Here is a 25,251-nt window from a genome sequence, read left to right on the forward strand (position 1 = left end):
ACTACCATCCTAGACTCCAGTAATGGCATTCTCCTTATTCCTTTTGGAGGAACAGGAGATAGATTGTTTAATTTGGTCCAGGGAGCTTATCTGGCCCTAAATGCCACAAATCCAAACAGAACCTTGGGTTGCTGGCTCTGCCTTACCTCCAGTCCCCCTTATTATGAAGGAATCGCCTTTCAGCCTACTGCCAATAACCTTACTTCCCCGAGCAATAGGTGTCAGACTAAGCCACATAAACTAACACTCCCTGAAGTCTCAGGACAAGGTTCTTGTTTGGGCAAGATTCCATCAACCCATAGTCACCTCTGTAAACAAACTCTGACACCCTATAAAGGGAGCTATTATCTCGAAGCACCCAACGGGTCCTACTGGGCCTGTAACACAGGATTGACCCCTTGCATATCTGCTCAGATATTTGATGATTCCCATGAATTTTGTGTGATGGTCCAATTATGGCCTCATGTCACTTATCATCAAGAAAGCTCAGTGATGGAATTCTTTGAGCAAAGAGGCAGATACACTCGAGAACCTGTGTCGATGACTATTGCCCTATTGTTAGGCATTGGAGGCATTGCTGCAGGAGTTGGTACAGGAACTGCTGCCCTCGTGCAGAGCAACCACCTTATGCAGTTACAAATGGCTATGACTACTGACCTACAGGCCATAGAAAGATCCATTTCTGCCCTAGAGAAGTCTTTAACCTCGCTCTCTGAGGTTGTGTTACAAAACAGAAGAGGTCTGGATTTACTATTTTTAAAGGAGGGGGGGTTATGTGCAGCCTTGAAGGAAGAATGCTGCTTTTATGCTGATCACACTGGGGTAGTTAGAGAATCAATGGAGAAACTAAGAGAAAGATTAGCACAAAGAAAACGTGATTTTGAAAATCAAAACAATTGGTTTGAGGGTTGGCTAAAGGGGTCCCCTTGGCTTTCTACTCTGATCCCCACCCTCCTGGCCCCCTTGATCATTTTCCTTCTCCTCCTCACCTTTGGTCCTTGGGCTTTTCAACGACTAACACAATTCATCAAAAATCAGATCGATTCGGCCCTATCAAAAACTGTTTCAGTACATTACCATCAGACAGAAACTCGAGAGGAAACTATTGAAACAGGTGAAAGGCTCAGGTTCAGTGGCCTACGAACCTAAAAACCCCTATAACTAAAAGCTAGAGGGTACTCAATGACGGGAATAGTATGGGGCCTGTGCTGGGAGCACAACGTACAGAGGTCGCCAGAGACCGGCTCAACATGGCACGTTGCCAGACAGGACTGCACCCCATATAGCCTAAGACAGGGGCCCTCTCGATTTATGACCAAAGCCTGCTTTGGCCATTTTATAGAAAGAAGGGGGAATTGTCAGGAGCCAAGTAGCCTAACTGATTCTCATGGGAAAAAGCAGTGTACCCAATCTTCCGTTAACAGTTTCAATAGCAACCATTTTTCAACAAAACCACAGTATGTACCTTTTGATCTACTCCCTGAAACATAATGGTTTGCTGTATGGTCCGTTGATCAGGCCTTGGAACAAAGAGACCTTTTCCTGAACCCTACCTTACCCTAACTTCCTCCTAGTAACTTTCCATACCCCTATCTACTTCTCCTAGCTCCTAGCATATATAAACCCGATTCCCCTTGCAATAAACGAGACCTTGACGCAACTCAGACTGACTTTGTCTTCCTTTATGTGCCTGGTCTCCTTTCTCTCTCACCCCCATTGATCTTTCAGGAGGTGCCTCCTCGGGTCTCATCAAATAACGTGGCCCGCGGGACGGGTCAAAATCTCACACTAGCAACAGCACACCTGAAAGCTCTATAGAGAAAAGAAACAAACTCACCCAGGAAGATTAAATACCTGGAAATATTCATTGCTAAAATCAATAAAATGGAAACAAAGAGAACAATACAAAGATTCAATGAAACAAAGTGTTGGTTCTTTGATAAATCAACAAGATAGACAAACTCACATCCAAATTAACTAAAAGGCAGAGAGAGAATATCCAAATTAACAAAACGGGGGGAAAAGGGGAGGTATAACAACAGATGCAGAGGAAATCCAGAAAATCATTAGGTAATACTTCAAAAATCTGTACTCCACAAAATTGAAAAACCTAAAAGAAAATGACAATTTTCTTGATAGATACCACATATAAAAGTCAAACCGAGACCAGCTAGAGAAATTAATAGATCTATAACCCCTAAGGATATAGAAGCATTCATTGAAAGTCTACCAACAAGCTGGGTGGTGGTGGTGAATGCTTTTAATTCCAGCATGTGGGAGACAGTGGCAGGTGGATCTCTGAGTTCAAAGCCAGTCTGGTCTACATATTGATTTCTAGGACAACCAGGACTCTTGTACAAAGAAACCCTATTTAGAAAAAAACAGTCTCCCAACCAAAAAAAGCCCAGGACCAGATGGTTTCAGTGCAGAATTCTACCAGAATTTCAAAGAAAAGCTAGCACCAATACTCATCAAATTGTTCCACACAATAGAAACAGAAGGAACATTGCCAAATTCTTTTTATGAAGCTACAGTTACCCTGATACTCAAATCACACAAAGACACATCAAAGAAAGACAATTGCAGACCAATCTCTCTCATGGACATTGATGCAAAAATACTCAATAAAATACTGGCAAACTGAATCCAAGAACACAGAAAAATCATCCACTGTGATTCATCCTAGAGATGCAGGGATGGTTCAACATTTGAAAATCTGTCAATATAATACATCATATAAACAAACTGAAAGGAAAAAACCCACATGATCATCTCATTACATGCTGAAAAAGCCTTTGACAAAGTCTAACACCCCTTCATGATAAAGGTATTGTAGAGATCAGGAATACAAGGAACATTCCTAAACATAATAAAGGCAATATATATCAAGCCAACAGGCAACATAAAATCAAACGAAGAGGAACTCAAACTAATTCCACTAAAATCAGGAACAAGAAAAGGCTGTCCACTCTCTTCATATCTATTCAATATAGTAGTCAAAGTTCTAGCTAGAGCAATAAGACAAGAAAAGGAGATCAAGGGAATACAAATTAGACAGGAAGAAGTCAAACTTTCCCTATTTGCAGATAATATGATAGTATACATAAGTGACCCCAAAAATTTTATGAGGGAGCTCTTACATCTGATAAACACCTTCACTGATGTGGTTAGATACAAGATTAACTAAAAAAAAAAATCAGTAGCCCTATATACAAATTATAAATGGGCTGAGAAAGAAATCAGGGAATGAATGCCCATTATAATAGCCACAAATAATAGAAAATATCTTGGGGTAACTCTAATCAAACTAGTGAAAAACCCGTATAATATGAACTTTAAGTGTTTATAAAAAGAAATTTGAGAAGATGTCTAGAAATGAAAAGATTTCCCATGCTCATGGACTGGTAGAATTAACATAGTAAAAATGACAATCTTACCAAAAGCAATCTACAGATTTAGTGTAACCCCAATCAAAGTTCCAGCACAGTTCTTCACAGATCTGGAAACGACAGTACTCAACTTCATATGAAATAACAAAAAACCCAGGACAGCTAAAACATTTCTGAACAGTAAAGGAACTTCTATTGATATCATCATCCCTGACTTCAAGGTCTACTACAGAGATGCAGTAATAAAAATAGTACTGTATTGGCATGAAAACAGAGGGGTGGAACATTGGATTGAAATCAAAGACTCTGACATAAATCCACACACCTGTGAACACCTGATTTTTAACAAAGAAGCCAAAATTATAAAATGGAAAAAGGAAAGCACCTTCAACAAATGGTGTGTGGCCTAACTGGATGTGGGCATGTGGAGTTCAAAGACATCTATATCTATTGCCTTGCACAGAATTCAAGTCCATGTGGATCAAAAACCTTAACATAAATCCAATAACATTAAACCTGGTAGAAAAGAAAATGGAAAGTAGCCTTGACCACATTGGCAGAGGAGACAGTTTCCTGAATATAACACCAGTAGCACCAATACTGAGATTGACAATTAATAAATGGGACCTCATGAAACTGAAAAGCTTCTGTAAGGCAAAGGACACTGTCAATAAAACAAAACAGAAGCCTACAGAATGGGAAATGGTCTTCACCAACCTCATATCTGACAGAGGGCTGATCTCCAAAATATATAAAGAACTCAAGAAACTAGACATCAAAATTCCAAATAATCCTATTTAAAAATGGGTTACAGATCTAAACAAATAATTCTCAACAGAAGAGTCTCAAATGGCCAAGATACACTTAAAGAATTGTACAACATCCTTAGCCATCAAGGAAATACAAATCAAATTGACTCTGAGATACCATCTTACACCTGTCAGAATGACTATGATCACAAACACTAATGGCAGCTTATGTTGGAGACGATGTGGAGTAAAGGAAACACTCTACTACTGGTGGGAGTGCAAACTTGTACTGTGGAAATTGATATGGCCTTTTTTCAGAATATTGTGAATCAAGCTGCCTCAATACACAGCTATATCAATCTTGGGCTTATAACCAAAGAATGCTCAATCATACCACAAGGACTCAACTATGTTCATAGCTGAATTATTCTTAATAGCCAGACCTGAGAAACAACGTAAATGCCCCTCAGTTGAAGAATAGATGGAAAAAAATGTACATTTACACTCAGCTGGAAAAAAAAGTGACATCATGAAATTTGTATGCAAATGGACGGAACTAGAAAAAAATCATCCTGAGTGAAGTAACCCAGACCCAGAAAGACGAATGTGGTATGTACTCACTCATAAGTAGAGATTAGGTATAGATTTAAGGATAACCAGGATACAATCCAAAGCCCTAGAGAGGCTAGGCAACAAGGAAGGCCCACAGAGGGATACATGGACTTCCCTGGGAAAGGGAAATAGAAAAGATCTCTTGGGTAAACTGGGGGTGGAGGGTGGGAGGAAAGAAACAAGAGGGATTAGGTTGAGTGGGTTGGGGGCAAGACAGAAAGACAGAGGGTGAAAATAATGAAAGAGGTGTCTTGATGGGGGCATTTGGGGTTAGGTAGAACCTGGTGCCAGGGAATCTCTCAGGAACACACAAGGATGACCACAACTAAGACTCCTAGAAATAGTGCAGAGCATGCCTGAACTGGCCTTCTCCTCTAATCAGAATGGTGACTATCCTAATTGTCATCAGAGAGCCTTCATCCAGTAACTGATGGAAGCAGATGCAGAGATCCATAGCCAAGCACTGGGCCAAGCTCTGGGAGCCCTGTTGAAGAGAGAGAGGAAGGATTGTATGAGCCAGGGAGGTCAAGGCCATGGCAGGAGGACCATCAGAGATAGCCGACCTGAGATTGTGGGAGTTCACCAACTCTGGACTGACAGCTAGGGAGCCTGCATGGGACTGTCCTAGGTCCTCCGCATGTGTGTGACAATTGTGAAGCTTGGTCAGTTTCTGGGGTTCTTAGTGGGGTCAAGACCTGTCCCTGGCTCTTGAGCAGCCTTTTGGGAACCTATTCCCCATGCTGAGTTGCATTGCCCAGGCTTGATGCAGGGGGAGGAACTTGGTCTTGCCTCAATTTGATGCACCATGCTTGTTGACACCCATAGAAGACCTGCCCCTTTCTGAATGGAGACATGGAGGAGGTGTGGATGTGGAGGTAGAGGAGAGGTGGGGGCAAGGAATGGGAGGAGAGGGGGGAGGAGAAACTTCAGTCTCTTTGTAAAATAAATGAAAAATTTTAATTAATAAAAAAAGAAAACAAACAGCAACAACAACACAAGAATTAAGAGGTGTTTTTAATTTTCAAAGAGAGTCTCAAAGACAAAAGACTCTTTACTATGTTAGGTGATACAGTGAGAGGAATACTAAGGAGATAAGCTGTTCCTTATAGGTGTCAAAGGCTTTTCCTCAAGGCAGTCAGAGTCAAGAGCATTTGATGTTAAGACAGTTCAGATTCCTACTAGATGCATTTTGTAGAAATGAGGCCAATTTGCTTTGCAGAATGAAAACTAAAACCAAGGTTGTAAGCATTGTGACTCAGATGAAAAGGGATTCTGGCAATCAGGACCAAGGAATAACACAAGTCACAGTAAGCACAGCAGCTTACAGCCCTGCTCCAGGGAAAGGCTTCTCCAATGTAACAGCTCTGCTCCAGCAGGGGAGGGTTTTTTTCAGTGAAGTTGTTATAGTTCTGCTCTGGTCCCCCAGAGTGTAACAACTCTGCTCTGCTAGGGGAAGGTTTCCCTAGTGAAAGTGTTACAGCCTTGCTCAGGCTCCACTCTGGCCTGGCGCCATCTCTGCTCCAGCAAAAGAAGGGCTCACTGAAACCTCATTCAAGAGATTTATTGGGAGCAAAGAATCCAGGAGAGTGGCTGCCTCTACCAAGGTGGGTAAGGGCAGCAGCAAACTGAACAGGCACAGGTTTCTGCTTCTTAGGAGCAGAGTTTTTCCAGGGAGAAGTTTTTCAGGGTGAGAATTGGTCAGATTTCAGTCCTTGAGCCTAGATTAGCTAGATCTCATGCTCAGGGATTAATTGGCTTTCTTCTCAGGGAATTGGTTCACTTTCCTGCTCAGGGATTGGTTAGTTTTCTGCTTAGTTGGTCAGGAGCAGATTTGGCTCTGGTTTTAGGGCCAACTGTGTTTCTTTCATTGGCCCTTTTCAGCCTTTTGGCTCTAATTTTAGGACCAGTACATATTTCTTTTGCTGGCTCTGATTCTAGGGCCTAAGTGTTTCTTTGGCACTGTTTTCAGTGTTGGGGTGTATTTCTTGGGTTCTGGGTTCAGAGCTAAATTGTTTCTTTCACTGGCTGGGATCTTGGTGCCAGGGTGTGTTTCTTTTACTGCTCTGGTTTCAACATAAGGGTGAGTTTTTTCATTAGCTCTGGGTTTTTTCATTAGCTCTTTGTAGGGATTCATCACCCTACAAAGGTGATGCTATTTCTAGGTTCTAAAGTTTCGGAGACCAAATACACTTCATAGTTCCTGTACAAAACAGTGCTGGGACCTGAAAAACAAGTAACTTAGGAAATAGTTCCCGACAATACATTTCCTTAGAAGGTAAAGGAGACCTAACCAATTTAGGCAACACTCAGCTTCATCAAGACCTTAAGTTCCAAGCTTGCTGTGTCTGTGACTCTAAAGCTTGTTATGGCATATGTTTTGCCCACTTCTCACTTTCTCTGCCTTTCATGATCTGGTTTAAACATCTTCCATCACAGGCTCAGTAGATCGCCTCACTTACTTTTACATTTTGAGACATAATCACAGAACTGCTAAAGTGATGGTCCCTGAAGTTAAGATTAACAAATTCAGTGTTGCTTCATCAACATATATTTGTGGTGCTGTTTCTGGAGTACATATCATAAAATCATTAACTTGCAAATGAAGTGGTTTATCTACATTATAAACGTCATTATAATGAATGATTTCTAGTGATGATGTATCTAAAAGCTAATAATAATCTAATAATCACTTACTTTTTTCTATTACTACCTCTGTACATGTTATAAACTGCCTTCTATCTATGTTCAGATCAAATCACTCCAAATTTTGAGTAGTTTTTTTACCAGTATTGGGCATTTTCTTATATTACACTTGTATTTTTCCTCCTAGTGATTAAACTCCGCTCTTGAAAACACTGAGCACCTTTTGTTCACAACCCACCAGTAATCACCAGATAATGTTCCTTCCTTCCTGGTAAGAATTTTCTTTTCTGAAAACAGCATAAGCAGCTAGGCTATTTTTTATGATGAATTATATTTTGACAATTTAGAATCTCCTTTTCCAATATATTCATATATTTCTATCAGGCTTTTGATAAGTTGAAGCACAGACAAAATAATATTACTTACAAAAAAAATCCCCCTTTTGTAGAAGTCCTTCTTTCTCCCAAAAGATAGTGTAAAATTTTTTTAAGGTAATGTTTTTTAATTTTTTTAAGGTAATTTTACTTAGCATAGGTAATAGTGACTCTACACTATTTTAGATTAGAATAAATTTCCTTATAACTATTCCCTCACTTTCTTTTAGCTTATTCTGTTCAAGTTCTGATTAGCTATCTATCTATTTTCAAAGTTACTGGCACACAGAAACACCCCTTCTCAGTGAAAACACTGCCCCTGCTGTTATGGTTATTGCTTTAACTTTTTCCATATTATCAGAAACAAGTTTGCTAAAACATGACTATACTTTTTTTTACCTTATTTTTGACAATTTCAGGCCCATGTACAATGTATTGTGATTATATTCATGTTCCTCATAACTCCATCATATGCCCCTTCCTTTATGCCTCTTTCTGCCTAGTGACTCATCATGGCTACCCCATTAGAGAGAATGACACCCTCCCTCTAACAAGGTTTAGAAGTCCTTGCTTCTTCAGCCATGGATTGGTCTTTGTGTACTTCTTATATCTATGATAGAGAGTTGGTGAGGCCAGTCTGTGCAGGGATTCATTCATAGCTGTGTGTGTCTGTGTGGCAGTATTGCTACACCTACCTCAGAACCCTTGTTTCATTCTCCTTGGCTTTGTTGAAATGTTCATCCCTCCTGGGAAAGAAACTAGTGCATGTGGCTTTTCTTTCTCTTTGATTACAAGCTTTTATTTGGTCCTTCTTCATCTCTGTTTGATTTAGTCATGGTAAACAAGAGACAGAACCTATCAAACATGTAATAGTAAGATACTTCAGTCATGCCCAAGTCCAAAGATCACTCAGCACTAGTGTAAGACTCACTGATGCTACTTATAAGAGTTCTCTAGCCCCATCCTTTGATTTGATTAACATGTTTTCAGAGAATACATTGGCATTGAAGTTCTGCCTCAGCCATAAACTAGTATATTTTGTTTGTATTCATACCTTCTCTCATATGTAATTTGAGGAGATCACATTTCCAAAATGTTCTGAATGTGAGAAGTGATAAAGGAGGAAAAAGACACTCAAGTGTCATACTTTTGAAAACAAAACAAAATAAATCAACACAAAGAACAACAACAACAAAACAAAGAATAAAGGTGGTTTATGAGCTTTTAAAATGCATGGCACTGGCTGTGTACTAAGGGAATAAAAAAACTAGGCATTTGAGGATTTCAAGTTGTTAGTGAATGATTGCTGCAGATTAAGAATCCGTAAAGAAGCCTCATATAAAAGCATACTCCATTAAAGTTCTAAATGGAAGGAGGACATCTGATTGAACAGATATCAACTAAGGGAGGATAGGTAGAGCAGAGAGTGTTTATGATTCTACATAATCATATTTCTGCAGTGCATCTTGACAATGGGCCAAAGGGAATAGTTCTGATTTCAATACAATCACCTCTTAATTATGCTATTGTGAATAGAGAATCCTGTTCTCCAAACAGATGTCTGCAACTCCATTATAGAGTCTTAAAATAAAGCTGAAAATGTGGTACTGAAATTGACAGGGGTGGGGGGGTGGGGGTGCAGGTTGATTGGTTTAGCTCTCACAATAAGTTCCATGAGCTAGCAGAATATTTATTTGTACCTGTGTTTCCATCTTTCTTTTACCATTATAAAATTTGGAGGTGAATTCTATTGAGATAAATTATTATGATGAGAGTGTAAAAATGTCTTTCTCTTTCTCTCTCTTGACTGACTTAGTGGGCTGGGATGAAGGTTCAGTGGATAAATACTTGCCTTGTAAACCTGAAGGTAGGAGGGAGTGCAGATCCCCAGAATCCATTTAAAAGCCTGGTGGGTATTGGTACTCAATCTGTAATTTCAGAATTCAGAACGCATGCAGGATCCCGGGACCTACCTGGCTAATGACACTCACCACACCAATAGGTTCTAGGTTTGAATAATAAATCTTGCCTGAAAATGTAAAGTGAAGAGTGATTAAAGAAGACACTTAATGTCAACTTCAAGCCTCCTCATGCATATGTCCATACAAACAGACACTCACATATCCACACATATGCAACTATGTGTACTGCACACAGAGAAACATGCAAACAAAAGAATGACTTTTCTCTACTGCTTTGTATAACTTATTACTGTTTAAACAAAGTACCTCTCAAAATTTGGGAGGTGAGAATAGATTCATTGAGAAGATAGAATAGCATTTCTTAGACCCACTTTTTAAATTGAGTTTGAGATTTCATACTCATTCCTTTGCTCATTCTAAACCCAGTTTATTTTAAACACTAATCATGATGCTGATGAATAATTAAATTACAGATGAAGTTTTTTCAGAACTTCTGAGTGAGTCATGAGCAGAAATAGAAGTGGCTGTATTTTATAATTGCCATACGCATGTGTTGACTGTCAACACTGTCAGCCTGCTTTGACCCACCGTGTGCATGGGTGCTTTGCTCATCATTGATGATAATGACAGCAGTAACCTCTCTGTTTTTTTCCCTTGAGTAGGTAATAAACAATCATCTTTGTTAGAAATGTTAAAATATTATCAGATGATTTTGTTTCATTTATAAAAATTGGCCATTCCGGACTGTTTTTATACCAAGTTTTTATTACACTCTCTTATTTAATATTGGTGCTTAGAAAGGCTGACTCATTTCAAGTCATGCAACTAGCACAGGCAGGTTTAGAATCGAAGCATCTATATATCTGGCTCTGTTGCTGCTTTCACATTCTGCAGCAGGCTGCTTCCTGGCTTGACCCCATCTTTATCCATTAGTTTCTATCTTGATACTGAAAACCAGTTACTCAGCTTTTGAAAGACACTAACTGTTATTTGATGAATCAAGATCCTAAAACCAAAACAGATGAAGTGAAGACTGAAACAAACACAACCACTGGCTACATATGTGGATGGCTTTATGGTCTCTGATAGACAGAAGGTCTGTGTGTGTAGAGCAGTAAGGCTTTTAGTGCATGACTAAAGGCTAGGATATCAGTAGGAGAGTACATGTCAGTGGGAAGAGGCTCAGTTGTCAACATTATAAGCACCAGAGTTAAAAATCCCAGATTCTGAATCCCAGCTTGCTCCACTGCTCACATAATTTAAACACAGAACAGCCCATTTCTTCCATCTGTAAGCAGGAACATAGAGATATACTCCATAATATAATGATATTATGAGGTTCAAATAAAGTCAGTGTAGCATAAGAAGTCACTATTAATAAATGTAATATTATTTTAGTGTAAAAGGGAAACTGAATCACTCACTTAAAATATTCTTACAATCAGTCTTTTCAGTCATTTTCATGTCTTAGTTTATAGACTTTTGTTTTGTGTTGGTCATGATTGCATCAACTACCAGCAGTGATATTTTTATTTTTCTATATGTTCAAAGCATGTCTTATGAAAACAAAATTGAAAGAGTGGTTCAGCTCTACCTAGTTATAACCATTAGCATGCTACAGTAAAATGTTTATAGGATATCAATAATGGATTACAATATAAATATTTATGGATTCCTGTGAGGTAGTTAGTTTCCATCAAGCTGGGACATGCAAAATTGAATAGATTCTGACACTGAACAAGACTTTGACTAAGTGGTTGTGGCATAATCCTTTTCCAATATTAAACAATATGTTACACAATGTTTGTGTTAAAAAAGGATTTTAAAACTTTGGTAGCAGATAAAGAACTCTAATAAAGTATGTTATTTTAATAGATTATGAATTTATATGTATAACTTTTCAAATATCTACATGTTATAAGTTTGTTCAGTTGGTTGAAAAATACCCCTGTATAATAATGTCCAGATACTTTGGAGGTAAAAATGTCATATACTTAACACTTTTGAAAGCCATTATATCCAGTCCCCTATGCAAATTTGATTGACACATTCAAGCATTCAGGTTGGAATTAACAAATCTTGTTCAATTTTCTGCTTTGTGTTTCCTTTTGAGAAAGGCTAGAACTCTAGAAAAATGTCATGATTCTGTGTTAGCCATCTTATAAGAATTAAGTAGTATATTATACAGAACATATTGGATAAGATATTAAACACAAACATATTCCTAAGCTACTTTATAATTAAATTTTATTTATCAGAAGTGATGTCTCCTCAAAGTTAAATGTCTTCTTATGAAGTGAGGTTCAAGTTAGTTACTGGAGGCAGGAACTCAGGAAAGGAATCTGGGGAAAGAAACCCAAGCAAGGGCTGTGGAAGAGCACTGCTTATTGATTTTCTGCCTATAGCTTGCTCAGCCTGCTTTCATGTACTACCCAGGATGACCAGCCCAGGGATGGTACTGCCCACAGTGAGCTGTGCCTTCCCACATCTACCATTAATCAAGAAAAGAAAATGCAACACAGACTTGCCTACAGGCCCATGCAATGGAGATATTTTCTTAACTCAGGTTCTCTCCCCTCATATGACTATAGCTCTCTGAAACTGACATAAAATTAGTCAGCGTACTCATATATTTTTTCTGCAACTTGGAAATAAGGTAAAATGATTATTGCTTTATTTTAAACATTTTTTACCTTTGATAATTTTCTAATAAGTTGTACAGTAAAGATGCAATGGCTAATAGTCAAAATATGATAAACATGTAGCTTGTTTATGGCCCTTGGAAGTAAGAGGAATTAATAAATTCCTAGAATGAGGCACTATAGAAATACTTTTAACTTTAGTGGAGATGGGCTTTTAGATGACTGTTGAAAGCTAATAAGAAAACACTACATCTAATCTGGTATCTTGCTTTAAGTACTCTTTCTCAAATGCTTTGTCTTTCTAATGACTTGTTCATAACTTTACAACCTAAGCTTATCCTATGCCATATTGGGGGTAGAGCCCAGAGTCTGACATGATAGTCAAGTGCTCTACTGCTAAGTTATAACTCCATTCAGACAACTCTTTTAGCAAGGATTATCTTCTTCCTCACTCACTTGTTTGTTTGTTTTGAGAAATATATATATGTTATAACCCTATTTCATTGTATCCATTTTATAGAGATGAAATTATGACTCAGAAAGTTTAGATCACATACATAGCTAAGTCATAAAGCTTCCATTAATGTTCATTTCCTGGGCTATATGTTTGTATCCTCAACCATAAGCAACTTAGACATTCTCTGGTACCCAGGTATTTACTGAACATCATTTTCCTATCTGAATGAACAACCAAATTCTTATTTTTATTGTGTAATATGAAGGTACTGATCAAAGTTTTTTGTATGATAACTTAACAGAATTTATAACATCTTTTCTCTATAAATCAGCTTTGGAAAACCATTCACTTCAATATATATCTTTATACTGTTGTGCTAATCTGTTCTCATGTACTCTTTGTATAGGCACTACAGCAGGAAAATTGCCATCTGACTAATCAACAAAGGATCCCTAGCATTACTTGATATTATATGTCACTGAAGATGAACTAATAGCATAATATCACTTGGAGCATTTAAGGAACATCCAATGCAAATCACATTGTAAATGACAATTACAAAGCATGAGAATGAGGCTCCTGGTGGTAGTAGACTCCAGCAGTTTTTACCAGTGTTTGTCTTGAAATTTGATTGGCAATTCAGATGTGATCTGAACCACTATGCAGTTGATTTGTTCTTGGATGTCATGCCATTGGTAGTTGAATGAAATGTCCTGGGGTTATTTGTCTATAAACCTTTGGGGACATGTACATGTGCCCATGTGCCCATAAAAGTGGGAATCCCGGATGCCTTCGACTGAAGGATTTCAGGCTTTCTGAGGCAAGAGAGAATTGCCTTCCTAATAGAGAATGTCCCTATACATTTTTTTCTCCATTACACCCTAGAAAGGAGAATGAAAAGGAGAGAAATGGGTGATGTCAGTCAAGCATGACCTGGGTCCTCCAAGTTGGTCACTTACTCCCCAGTGTTACATAGGGATCTGTAGAGTTGAGACTGGTCAGCTGTGGCTCAAGGAATTCCTCATTATGTCATAAGAAACCACTATCCTCCTTCATAGAGTGCAAAGGGATACTCCCTACTAGATTTCACAGGCTCTGAAAAGCAAGGGTTAGCAATCTTCCTTCTTTTTTTTTTTTTAATTTTTATTTTGCAATACAATTAAGTTCTACATACAGGCACAGATTCCCTTGTTCTCCCCCCTCCCGCCCCCCTCACCTTCCCCCCAGCCCGCCCCCCATTCCAATCTCCTCCAGGGCAAAGCCTTCCCCACAGACTGAGATCAACCTGGTAGACTCAGTCCAGGTAGGTCCAGTCCCCTCCTCCCAGGCCGAGCCAAGGGACCCTGCATAGGCCCCAGGTTTCAAACAGCCGACTCATGCAATGAGCACAGGACCCGGTGCCACTGCCTGGATGCCTCCCAAACAGATCAGGCCAATCAACTGTCTCACCCACTCAGAGGGCCTGATCCAGTTGGTGACCCCTCAGCCATTGGTTCATATTTCATGTGTTTCCGTTTGTTTGGCTATTTGTCTCTGTGCTTTATCCGACCTTGGTCTCAACAATTCTCTCTCATATAAACCCTCCTCATTCTCGCTAATTGGACTCCCAGAGATCCACCTGGGGCCTAGTCATGGATCTCTGCATCCAGATCCCTCAGTAGTTGGATGAGGTTTCTAGCACGACAATTAGGGTGTTTGGCCATCCCATCACCAGAGTAGGTCAGTTCGGACTGTCTCTCGACCATTGCCAGCAGTCTGTTGTGGGGGTATCTTTGTGGATTTCTGTGGGCCTCTCTAGCACTTTGTTTCTTCCTATTCTCATGTGGTCTTCATTTACCATGGTCTCCTATTCCTTGTTCTCCCTCTCTGTTGTTGATCCAGCTGGGATCTCCCACTCACCCAAGCTCTCTTTCCCTCGACCCTCGCCCTTCACTACCCCCACTCATGTCCAGGCTGTTCATGTAGATCTCATTCCATTTCTCTGTCATTGGGCGATCCCTGTGTCTTTCTTGGGGTCCTGTTTTCCAGGTAGCCTGCCTGGTGATGTGAGTAGCAGTCCAGTCATCCTTGTTCCACATCTAGTATCCTGTTATGAGTGAGTACATACCATGTTTGTCTTTCTGAGTCTGGGATACCTCACTCAGGATGATTTTTTCTAGATCCATCCATTTGTCTGCAAACCTCATGATGTCATTGTTTTTCTCTGCTGAGTAGTATTCCATTGTGTATATGTACCACATTTTGTTTATCCATTCTTCAGTTGAAGGGCATCTAGGTTGGCATAGGAGACCACTTTCTAAATAGAACACCAGTAGCACAGACACTGAGAGAAACAATCAATCAATGGGACCTCTTGAAACTGAGAAGCTTTTGTAGGGCAAAGGATACGGTCAACAAAGCAAAGCGACAGCCTACAGAATGGGAAAAGGTCTTCACCAATCCCACATCTGACAGAGGACTGATATCCAGAATATATAAGGAACTCAAGAAATTAGACATCAAAATGCCCAACAGTCCAATTAAGAAATGGGCTATAGAACTAAACAGAGAATTCTCAACAGAGGAAACTCAAATGGCTGAAAGACATTTAAGGAATTGCTCAACATCCCTAATCATCAGGGAAATGCAAATCAAAACAACTCTGAGATACCACCTTACACCTGTCAGAATGGATAAGATCAAAAACACTGAAGACACCTTATGCTGGAGAGGATGTGGAGCTAGGGGAACTCTCCTCCACTGCTGGTGGGAATGCAAGCTTGTACAACCACTTTGGAAATCAATATGGCGATTTCTTAGAAAATTGGGAATCCATCTCCCTCAAGATCCAGCTATACCACTCTTGGGCATATACCCAAGGAATGCTCAACCACACCACAAGAGCACTTGTTCAGCTATGTTCATATCAGCGTTGTTTGTAATAGCCAGAACATGGAAACAACCTAGATGCAATCTTCCTTCTTGACGAAGGTTATAGGAAACTTTTGTTGCCAGTGAAGAGAATTTAGGAGGATTGTCCAAGACAGTTGTGGGGAATTGGTATATTTGTAGAGCAGTTATGCACAAGATCACTTTAATCATTTTGATTAAGGAATTCTTGTGAATTGAGAAAAACAATGAATAGATAAAGCAAGGACCTTTTCTTTCTTCCCACCACAACATGCCATATGAGATGAAATTTAATATGGCCAATTCCTAGTGACGCCCATATTTGTAAAATACTAAAAGATTCTAACTTAACTTAGAAAATTTGTATATGGCTTTCTAAGTGCTGTGTTACTTTTTTAAAATAAATATTCTTTAAAACATTTAATGAAATAGATTTGGAAAGACCCAATGATTTGTTTAAATTCAGGATCAAACAAGAGAATTATATACAATCCCTAGAATCTCATCCATAGGGAGCTAAGCTTCAGCTCCATAAAGGGTGTTGAGTGCAATTTGTCTGAGGAAGGGACATTCCACCAAGAAAGGACACACATCATGGATTAATAGACATGAATAAATACTATTTTAATTTATGTATTATCTTTGAGATGGGGCTCTTTTATCTCTAATGACCTTGAATTCAATACATAGTCAAGAATGATCTTAAACTTCTGCACCTTCATCTTGTACCACCTGAGTACTAGATTACAGGTGTGTTGCCACAGTCTATGGACTACTAAAGATTGCATCATTGTTTCATGCATGTTAGGTTAACACCATACTTACTGAGCTCTCTCTCTAGCCCCATAAATATTATTTATATTCACTTGCAGATGATGCCATAACATAAAATAAAGTTGCAATTCTATAAAATATTGGCAAATTAAATGGCTTCACAGTGAATGTGGAATTTTAAAGTAGGATTACTTTTAAATACCACTATCTTGTTAAATTCATGGATACCTTAGCCTACTTGCTGCAAAAGAAATAAAAACAGATGTACAGTGTGGGAATTGAGCAAGCCATCTGCCTTCTTACATTAAGTGCAGTGCTATTGAATGTAAGAGGTGGATAAAAAATTGCAAATCATCAGACTGAACCTTTTATAGTATACGTAAATAAAAAAAGAACTTTTGTTGCTGTTGTTTCTTTCTTTCTGTTCTTCTTCCTCTTTCTCTTCTTCTTCCTCCTCTTCTTTTTACTTCCACACTCTTGCAGAATGACTTCCAAGACTGTGACTCAAAGACAGCTTTGATTAAAATTAGAACATTTTAGTATATGGGTTGAAATGGTTTGTGCTCTCCCAGAATGCCATGAACAACTGCAGACTCTAACATGCAGTAAAGGACGGCTCTCCTGACTCATGTGCACGGCTGTGCAAGGCAGATAAGCTTACGTTACTTAAGTTATTAGGTCCCCACTAGTATTTTGTTTGCTTGCTTTGATGTTTTCCAAATTCTATGGACTAGTGCTCAAGTCTTTGTCCCTTTACATTTGCTAGGCTTTTATTTAGAATATGTCAAATACAGATTTATGTCACCTAAACGTATAGCACTGAATTATGCATTTTTCACCTCTCCTGTTAAAACTTGTGAATCTTATAATAAATGCCAGCATGTGGGATTTTGCTTTTCAATCATAATAGAGATATCAAAATGATATGACTCTCTAGGTATTTAATCTACCCAAACACATGCAGAACAAGTGTGTGAGCAATCATATCCAAACATACACACATGAGGTTCTATACCCTTTTACATGATAAATATTTAACACTTGTCTGATAGTAAGACAGAAATTTGAAGGTTATTACCACCAAGGAGGGATTAAGTTGTATTCTGTCAAATTTTAATATGCAACCTGGTAGCTCAGTGGTACAGTGTTAATCTGGCAAATGAGAGAGAAGCCCTGGGTTCCATTCCCATTTTCCCCACATAATTTGTGTTCTCTCTAAAGTCATATTGGATTATACTTCTAGACATCAAAATCCAAGGCATTTGTTGAAGCATAGTTTTGCTGCTGAGGAAACAAAATACTAAATTACATCTCTGTCTTCTCCTTACTGTGTGATTTTTTGAGGGAGTAACACATGGGTGAAAAAGTGGACATACTTACTAACATTAAAGAATTTTTGAGGCCTGGAGAGATGACTCAGTGGTTAAGAGGCGTTCCGTAGTTTCGGGCATCTATATCACATGGCTCACAATTTCATGTAACTCCAGTTTCGGGAGATCAAATACACTCTAAAGAGTGTGACCTTCACTCAAACCTGCACATACACATACTTACACATGGACATACACAGACATATACGTATATAAATAATAAAGACTTTTCTAGATAGATAGTAAATATCTGCTGTAACCAAAAGTCTCCAAGAAGTCTGCTTGTTTTGTTTTCTCTCTGGTTGATTCATCCAGGTATCCTCTTCTGGTTACTCTTTTGTGTAAGCAATGCTTTCAGATAGCCATGTTATTTTTACTTAATCCCTATCCCAAATTGACTGTTCAGTGGGCTCATTCTCAGTTCATTTACCATGTAGTGCCTTCTTCTTCTTCTCCTTCTTCTTCTTCTTCTTCTTCTTCTTCTTCTTCTTCTTCTTCTTCTTCTTCTTCTTCTTCTTCTTCTTCTTCTCCTTCTCCTTCTCCTTTTCCTTCTCTTCTTCCTCCTCCTCTTCCTCCTCCTCCTTCTTCTTCTCCTCCTCCTCCTTCTTCTTCTAATCCTCCTCTCCTCGTCTTCTTCTCCTCTCCCTCTCCCCCTCCTCCTTTTCCTTATTTTCAGAGAATACAAGAAACTAAATGCACCTGTGTTGAAGTCCATGGAAATTTAGAAAAGGTATATTTTAACAATTCTATTTCAGTCTATGACTCCTCTTTTCTTCCCCAGGAGGAAAAAAAAATGACACTGTCACTTTTCAGTGTGGAGTTGTGTGTGTGTGTGTGTGTGTGTGTGTGTGTGTGATGATTTTATGTGTATTGTTGCATATCCAAGGTGATTTGACTTCTTAGTAACTTCCAAATTCATTCTTTGAATTTAAAAACATAATCAAAGGGCTCGTCTCTAGGTTAATAATGCAAACTCATTGATGTGCAAGATTCACCTTGAATATTTTGAACATCAATGACATAAGAGGCAAGAAACACTGAGTGTTCATGCATCTAGAAGGAAGGAACTGATAGATGACAGATCATTGCTTTGATTCTAGAAAAATATATATAAAATTATATATTCATATTTGTTTTGTCATGCATTTTTCTGACTTTACAGGATAGAGTGAACATTTCGTACTTTTTGGTTAAAACTTTCATAGTTCATTTCATATAATGATCAGCAAAATTCAGAGTGTGGATTGATTGTGTGATTCTGAGTTTTATAGAGAAAAAGGGCAATGAGCAATGTGGAAGATCATGTTTGTGGGCAAATATAAGCATATATTTTTGTTAGATATATCAGTGCATGTGACATCTATCTGTTCAACATTGTTTTGCAATTTTCTATGGCCGAAAGGAAAGTATATATTGATATTTAGGCACTTATGGGCTGTCCATTCTCCAGTGACTGCCTATCTGTTCCATGTGGACTTTCTTATAGCTATTGAGCCACGGAAATGTTACTCCATGTCCATCAAGCTATTCATCAGTCCAGTGTTTTGGACAGATGAGATGTTGCTACAAACTAAGGAAAGGCAAAGGGATATTCTTCTTATTCTTTTGAGGGACAAAGTTCTTGGCAACAGTTTGACTCTAACTTCTTGGATGTGAAAATGTAACAGGAATTGTTTGTTGTTTATGGTAATAGCTTTTTGGAAATTTATTATGGCAACCAGAGGTCTCTGTTGTTGAGAGTTTACATTTGGGCTGAAAGCTGAGAGTGAACTGGAAATGGTGTGAATCTTTGAACTCCCAATGACTACCCCAAGTAACACACTTTCTCCAGCAAGGCAATGCATTCTAAGCCTCCCCAAACACCAATAGGGAACCAATTGTCAGAGACTATGGGGCACATTTATCATCCAAATTACCATGGGAAGGTTAATGGCAAATTTGAGAACCCCCCAAAATGTCAAAACCTCAAACGAAAGGAAACACACCAAATCCTGAGCCACCTCACAAGCTAAGAATTGGGACAAGCCAAGAAGTATGTGAGGAGCAAGGAGACTTTATCCAAAAGCATTATTTTATTTCGAATCATAATTTTGATTTAGAAGAAAATGATTTCATCTTTCAACCACAAAATTAATTCGGTTTACTTAGTTTTGCTTGCAAATGGACTGTTTTTCTCATTTTCTTATAATTGTGCATCAATGGCTGCTGATAAAAGATGGTAAAACTCATAATTTTAAACATGTACAGTGTAAATAAGATTAAAATAAACACATTAACTATAAAACTCGAATATTTATAAACTCTTGCCCAATTTTATTTTGTTTATATCACTTGTATCTTATTTATTTAACTATTTTTAGATTGTTCAAGACATGGTTTAATTATGTAGCCTTGGTTGTCCTGGAAGTCACGCTCTAGACCAGGTTGGCCTTGAACTCAGAGATCTGCCTGCCTTTGCCTCCTGAGTACAGGGATTGATTAAAGGCATGAGTCACCACTACTTGGCTTGTTTTATTTTTGATGTTACAACATTTCTACCTTCCCTTTTCTCCTTCAAAATTCTTCCATGTAGTCTTACCTACTCTTCTTCAAATTCACAACCTCTTTTTCACTAATTGTTATTGTATGCATAAATGTTTATACATATATATTCCAAAATATAGCATTTTCAGTCTGTGTAATGTATGTATATATGTTTTCAGGGGTGGCATTTGCCACTGAACAACCAGTTGCTGTACTGTTTGTGAGGAATCCCACCTTTTCCACTCCCAGCATTCCTCAGTTACCTATAGTTCTTTGTAGGGTTAGAGTTTTGCGGGCTTTCTGCCTGTGAAATTTTGTGGATGTAGCTTCTAATATTACTAAGAGACACAATTTTTCAGCAAACTTCTTGATTTTCTGGCTCTTACAATCTTCCTTCCTTAATTAATTAATCATTAATGTTCCATGAATTTGTAGATGTATTTATTGGGTTGGGATGCAATATCATAAGAACTTCAAAATTCTAGAGCATTATTTTGCACATAACCATAGAACTTCTGATAGTATCTGATTAAAGAAAAGACAATGAAAGATAAAAACAACTAAATAATTAAAATCAGTACTATGTTGCACCACTAGCCTGGGCCTCTATTCCCAACATACTCCATCTCTTTTATGTAATTTCAGGATATTTATCAAATGTTTTACTACTGTGTCATATAGGTGATCACATTTTCAGCCTCCCAGGAATGTAGAAATAGGGTTTCTTATTGACAAGACTGTTAATTAATTAGGGGAAGCATGTAGGCCAGTGAGCTCTAGTGATCACCCATTCTGTGCCTCCCAGCACTGGGATTGCAGCAGGCTTAACTACACCTTCCACTTTTATGTGGTTCCTGGGGATTGAAGTCAGGCTCCTATGCTTACACAACAAGCACTTTACCAGCTGAGTTATGTCTTTAGCCAATCTCTCTCTCTCTCTCTCTCTCTCTCTCTCTCTCTCTCTCTCTCTCTCTCTCTCTCTCTTTCTCTCTTTCTTTTTGAAATCTAGGCTATCCAGAATGAGCCCTTTGCATGATAATATCTAGATGCTCAAGAAGTCATATTCAACTCTCCAGTTATAATTTGGCAGTTTGGGGCAACCCTTCTGCTGAAATCTATTGGCCAAAGTAAGACATATGTTGAGACAGTTAGTCAATTTAATTCTGCCTGTGGTGAGACCAGAACACCACATAGAATCCCACTATCAACAAAGCAGGGACGTTGACTGTTTCCATGGAGACCAGAGAGTATTTGTGAATCTCTTCTGTCTATGTCTGTTTTCTCCCTGGCTGTCTTTATGATACTTTTGTTTTAGTGTTCAGGAATTTCTGTATGACATGCCTTTTATTGATCATGGTGAGAACTCTGTGGAATAACAACATATGAAACCTGGAGGTTTCAGTAATAATGGAAGTTTTATTTTTAATCTCACTTCAATGTTCATCCTTTCTCTTTGTGGATACTTACTAATATGAAAGTTTGAGCTTTTTTTTTCTTCCATGTCTGTTAAAATCAATCTATTTCCTCTTTTATGTTAAATTTTATTTATGTTTAAATAGTCTTCATTCTTTTTATTTCATGTGTTACAAGGAAATATGATCATATTTACTCCTCATCTCCCCTCTTCAATTTTTCTCAGTATGTCCCCCTCTCCACTTCATGTCTTTTGTTTTGATACCCACTAAATCTAGTTGGTGATGTCCATATGTGCATAAGTGTGTGGTCAACCACTAGTGTAGGAGGCACAGTTTAAAGATAACATCGGAGAAACCAGGCTTGTGAAGCATGGAGACATACTTTGTTCAAAGGAAGAAAGAATGATGCCTGGTCACCTGGAATGCTGGAGTGAAAATGATCAAACAACCTGGGGATCCTTTGCTATTATATGGAGGCAGCCTCCACCTGATTTCCTTCAAATCCTGAGAACTGTTTAGCTCTTAATCCTGGGCTTTGGCTCTCAGTGAATAGAACTCACTCTTTTGAAGGCAGCCTCGCATACTTTCCAGCCATTATCAATAGAATCTATCCTTATGCCAACTACAAATTTTTCCTCTCTAGGCTCTAACCCTGACCACTGTTTCTCAGTCCACAGAACTCATTTTTATGATAAAGGTCTCAGGTATTTTGCTATAGTGATATTATTTTGCAAGGGAATTTTGATGTAGTCATCTCTGAAGCTTTGTTATGAAAATTGTCATGTGATCCCCCCAAAAAAAGGTTCAATGTGTTTAAATGTGTAAGGAAATTAAACCACGGGATTAGACTCTCTAGAAGTTTTGATCCAGTCTGATTGACCAAGTCCAGCTGTATGGAATTTTCATTCTCACCTTTCTGTTTCATTTCCCTGCCAGCTGTGATACCTACAGAGACCCACCCCCAAACACACTAGAGCATGAGATACTACCACTTTTTTTTCTTCACGTTAGTATATTCTTGAATTATATTAGTATATTTCATTTTACCTTTTCCCTGGCTCTTTGAATTTCTTGCATGAAACATCTATTAAGCTGTGTGTTGTGGCATATAATTGTTGTTCCAGTAACTATAGAAGCTGAGATAGAGTACTATTTGCCCACAGATTTGAGACAATCCTTAATAAGATAAGGAATCCTCATGTAAACAAAAGGTCTGTCTGATTTTAAGTTCAATTAATATAGTCTTATTTTATCTCAATTGAAATATATTTAAGATTATTTTTAGATGTGTTTATATATACAGAGCCTATGCTGATAGATAAAATTCTTGACATTTTTATACAACTCTGATTTTGCATGCCTGGCTTACGTCTTTGTGCAGATATATTTAATCCCTCAGCTGATCTTGTAGTGCATCTTATGAGTATGAGATCATAGGTTTGGGAACCATCTACCGTGAGCATTTAAGAGACCTGCTTTAAAAGTAAGTTTCTACAAAGAGATTCTAGTTTTGCTTCCAGCCATATGCTTAGCACTACTACTAATCTGGGGCTCTTCTACATGATATGTGTTCATGTTTTGTGAACCACTTGGGCAGGCAGAATGAAGGCTGAAAGTTGAGTGAAAGCAAGCTTGTAGCTATGAATTTTGGAGGGAGACAGGCCCTTTCTGCCTTCTTTCCTCAGCTAAGGCCAAAAGAAAGGCAATAGTATGCAGAGGCAGGTTCTTTGTTTTCGTTTTCACAGGGCAAGATGTAAGATAATTGAATACCACTTTAAATAATCTTTCCTTTAATTTGCATGTGCCTTAACCTTCCTTTTTGTCTCATTTTCAGGAATAGGCAATCATCTCTACTCTTCTTTCTTCCAGTTACATAATCAATAATTCTTAATTTTAATTTAGTTTATATGAATTATAATTTATAAGGTAAGGGATTTATATTGGGTTATTATTTCAAATGCAATGGATTAAGTCATTTAAAGCAAATTACTTTGTAGTTTTACTTTTTCCAATCATAAATCTGAATACAATACCAGGTTCCAAACTTCTAAGTTTGACAAACAAGTTATTGTCAAACATAACTTAGAGTCTGAAAACTCCAGAGGCTATATTTTCAATTGTCTTTGCAACAGACATAGATAATATTTTAATATAGTAATCTCTGAATGTGGGTCAATTAATTAAAAAAAAAACTTACTTTGGGTGACAAGTTTAATATCTTTTCTGCCTTTAGAATAATTTTTTTTATTTCCTAATTTAATTTTCTTAATAAAAAGAGCTCTAAAAAATTCTATATTTCTAACAAGCCAGAACAACCCTGCATTTAAGAACGTATTTCTGGTACCAGAAATCTAACTAGAAAGCTAGGCCTCAGAAAGATATTCAGGTGATTTCCCATGCAAGCTTCCAATGGAAGAAAGCATCCAACAGTCCTATCTAACTACGATGCCTATGAACCACAAAAATGACCTGCATGACATAATAACACTTCACATTAGTGGCATGCATACTTTGATGGTAACCAGTAGTTCTCCAATTGGACTTAAGACCCACTCAACAATAGGGAACCCATGCCTGGTACTGGAAACCTAGGCAACTACCCAGTATCAGTAAGTCATGACTTCTAAATCTGACTCAGAGTTACAGTGTAATAAAGCAAAAACACAGACACAGACACACAAAGACACACACACACACACACACACACACACACACACACACACACACAGCTTTGTGGAACATGCTTATGAGTAACACTCAATCCTGAAGCTATACTGAGGTTATTGATGAGACTGATAGTGCTGTTAGAAAGTCTATTTAATCATCAGATATTTGTGTTCAGTACTTTGTACCACATAACCAAAACTCCTTGTTTTATTAAACATTAAATGTCACCTTGGTTGATTTACATTATTTGTATGAAAAAGAGTTACATCACCCTTTGGCAGTGAGTTAAAAGGGAAGACTTTGCCAAAGAAGGAAGAAACACATTGAACTGAGCTGTTCTAATTTTCACTTTTCACTAGCAAATTTTATAAAAGAGAAGACTTGGTGGCAATGTGCCAATGGTTCATCAAAAATGACCCAAATTAGTTGCTGTGTTCCTGATAAGCATAGGTCCCAGGGTTCAATCCCCAACATTACATAAACTGGGCACGGTTGTATATATCTTTAATACCAACACTTTGGAAGTAGGAACAGAAAGATCAGAAGTTCAAGGTCATCTTGACTACAGAAAATTCCAAGCCACTATGTACCATGAGATTCTATCTCAAAATCATCATCATTGTCATTATCATCCTCATCCTCATCATCACCTTGGAGTATCTGGTAATTCATTTCAAGACTGAATTTCCTTTACGGTGGGAACTACCTCTTGGCTTACAACTAGTTTGATGTCTTTCCACAGAATTATTCCATAATTAATTGTAAATGATATAATATGGTATCAGTTCACTGATATTTTGTGACTCAAGTCTTTACACATTTCAA

The sequence above is a fragment of the Peromyscus eremicus genome, chromosome 6 (assembly GCF_949786415.1).
Source record: "Peromyscus eremicus chromosome 6, PerEre_H2_v1, whole genome shotgun sequence".
Taxonomy (NCBI): domain Eukaryota; kingdom Metazoa; phylum Chordata; class Mammalia; order Rodentia; family Cricetidae; genus Peromyscus; species Peromyscus eremicus.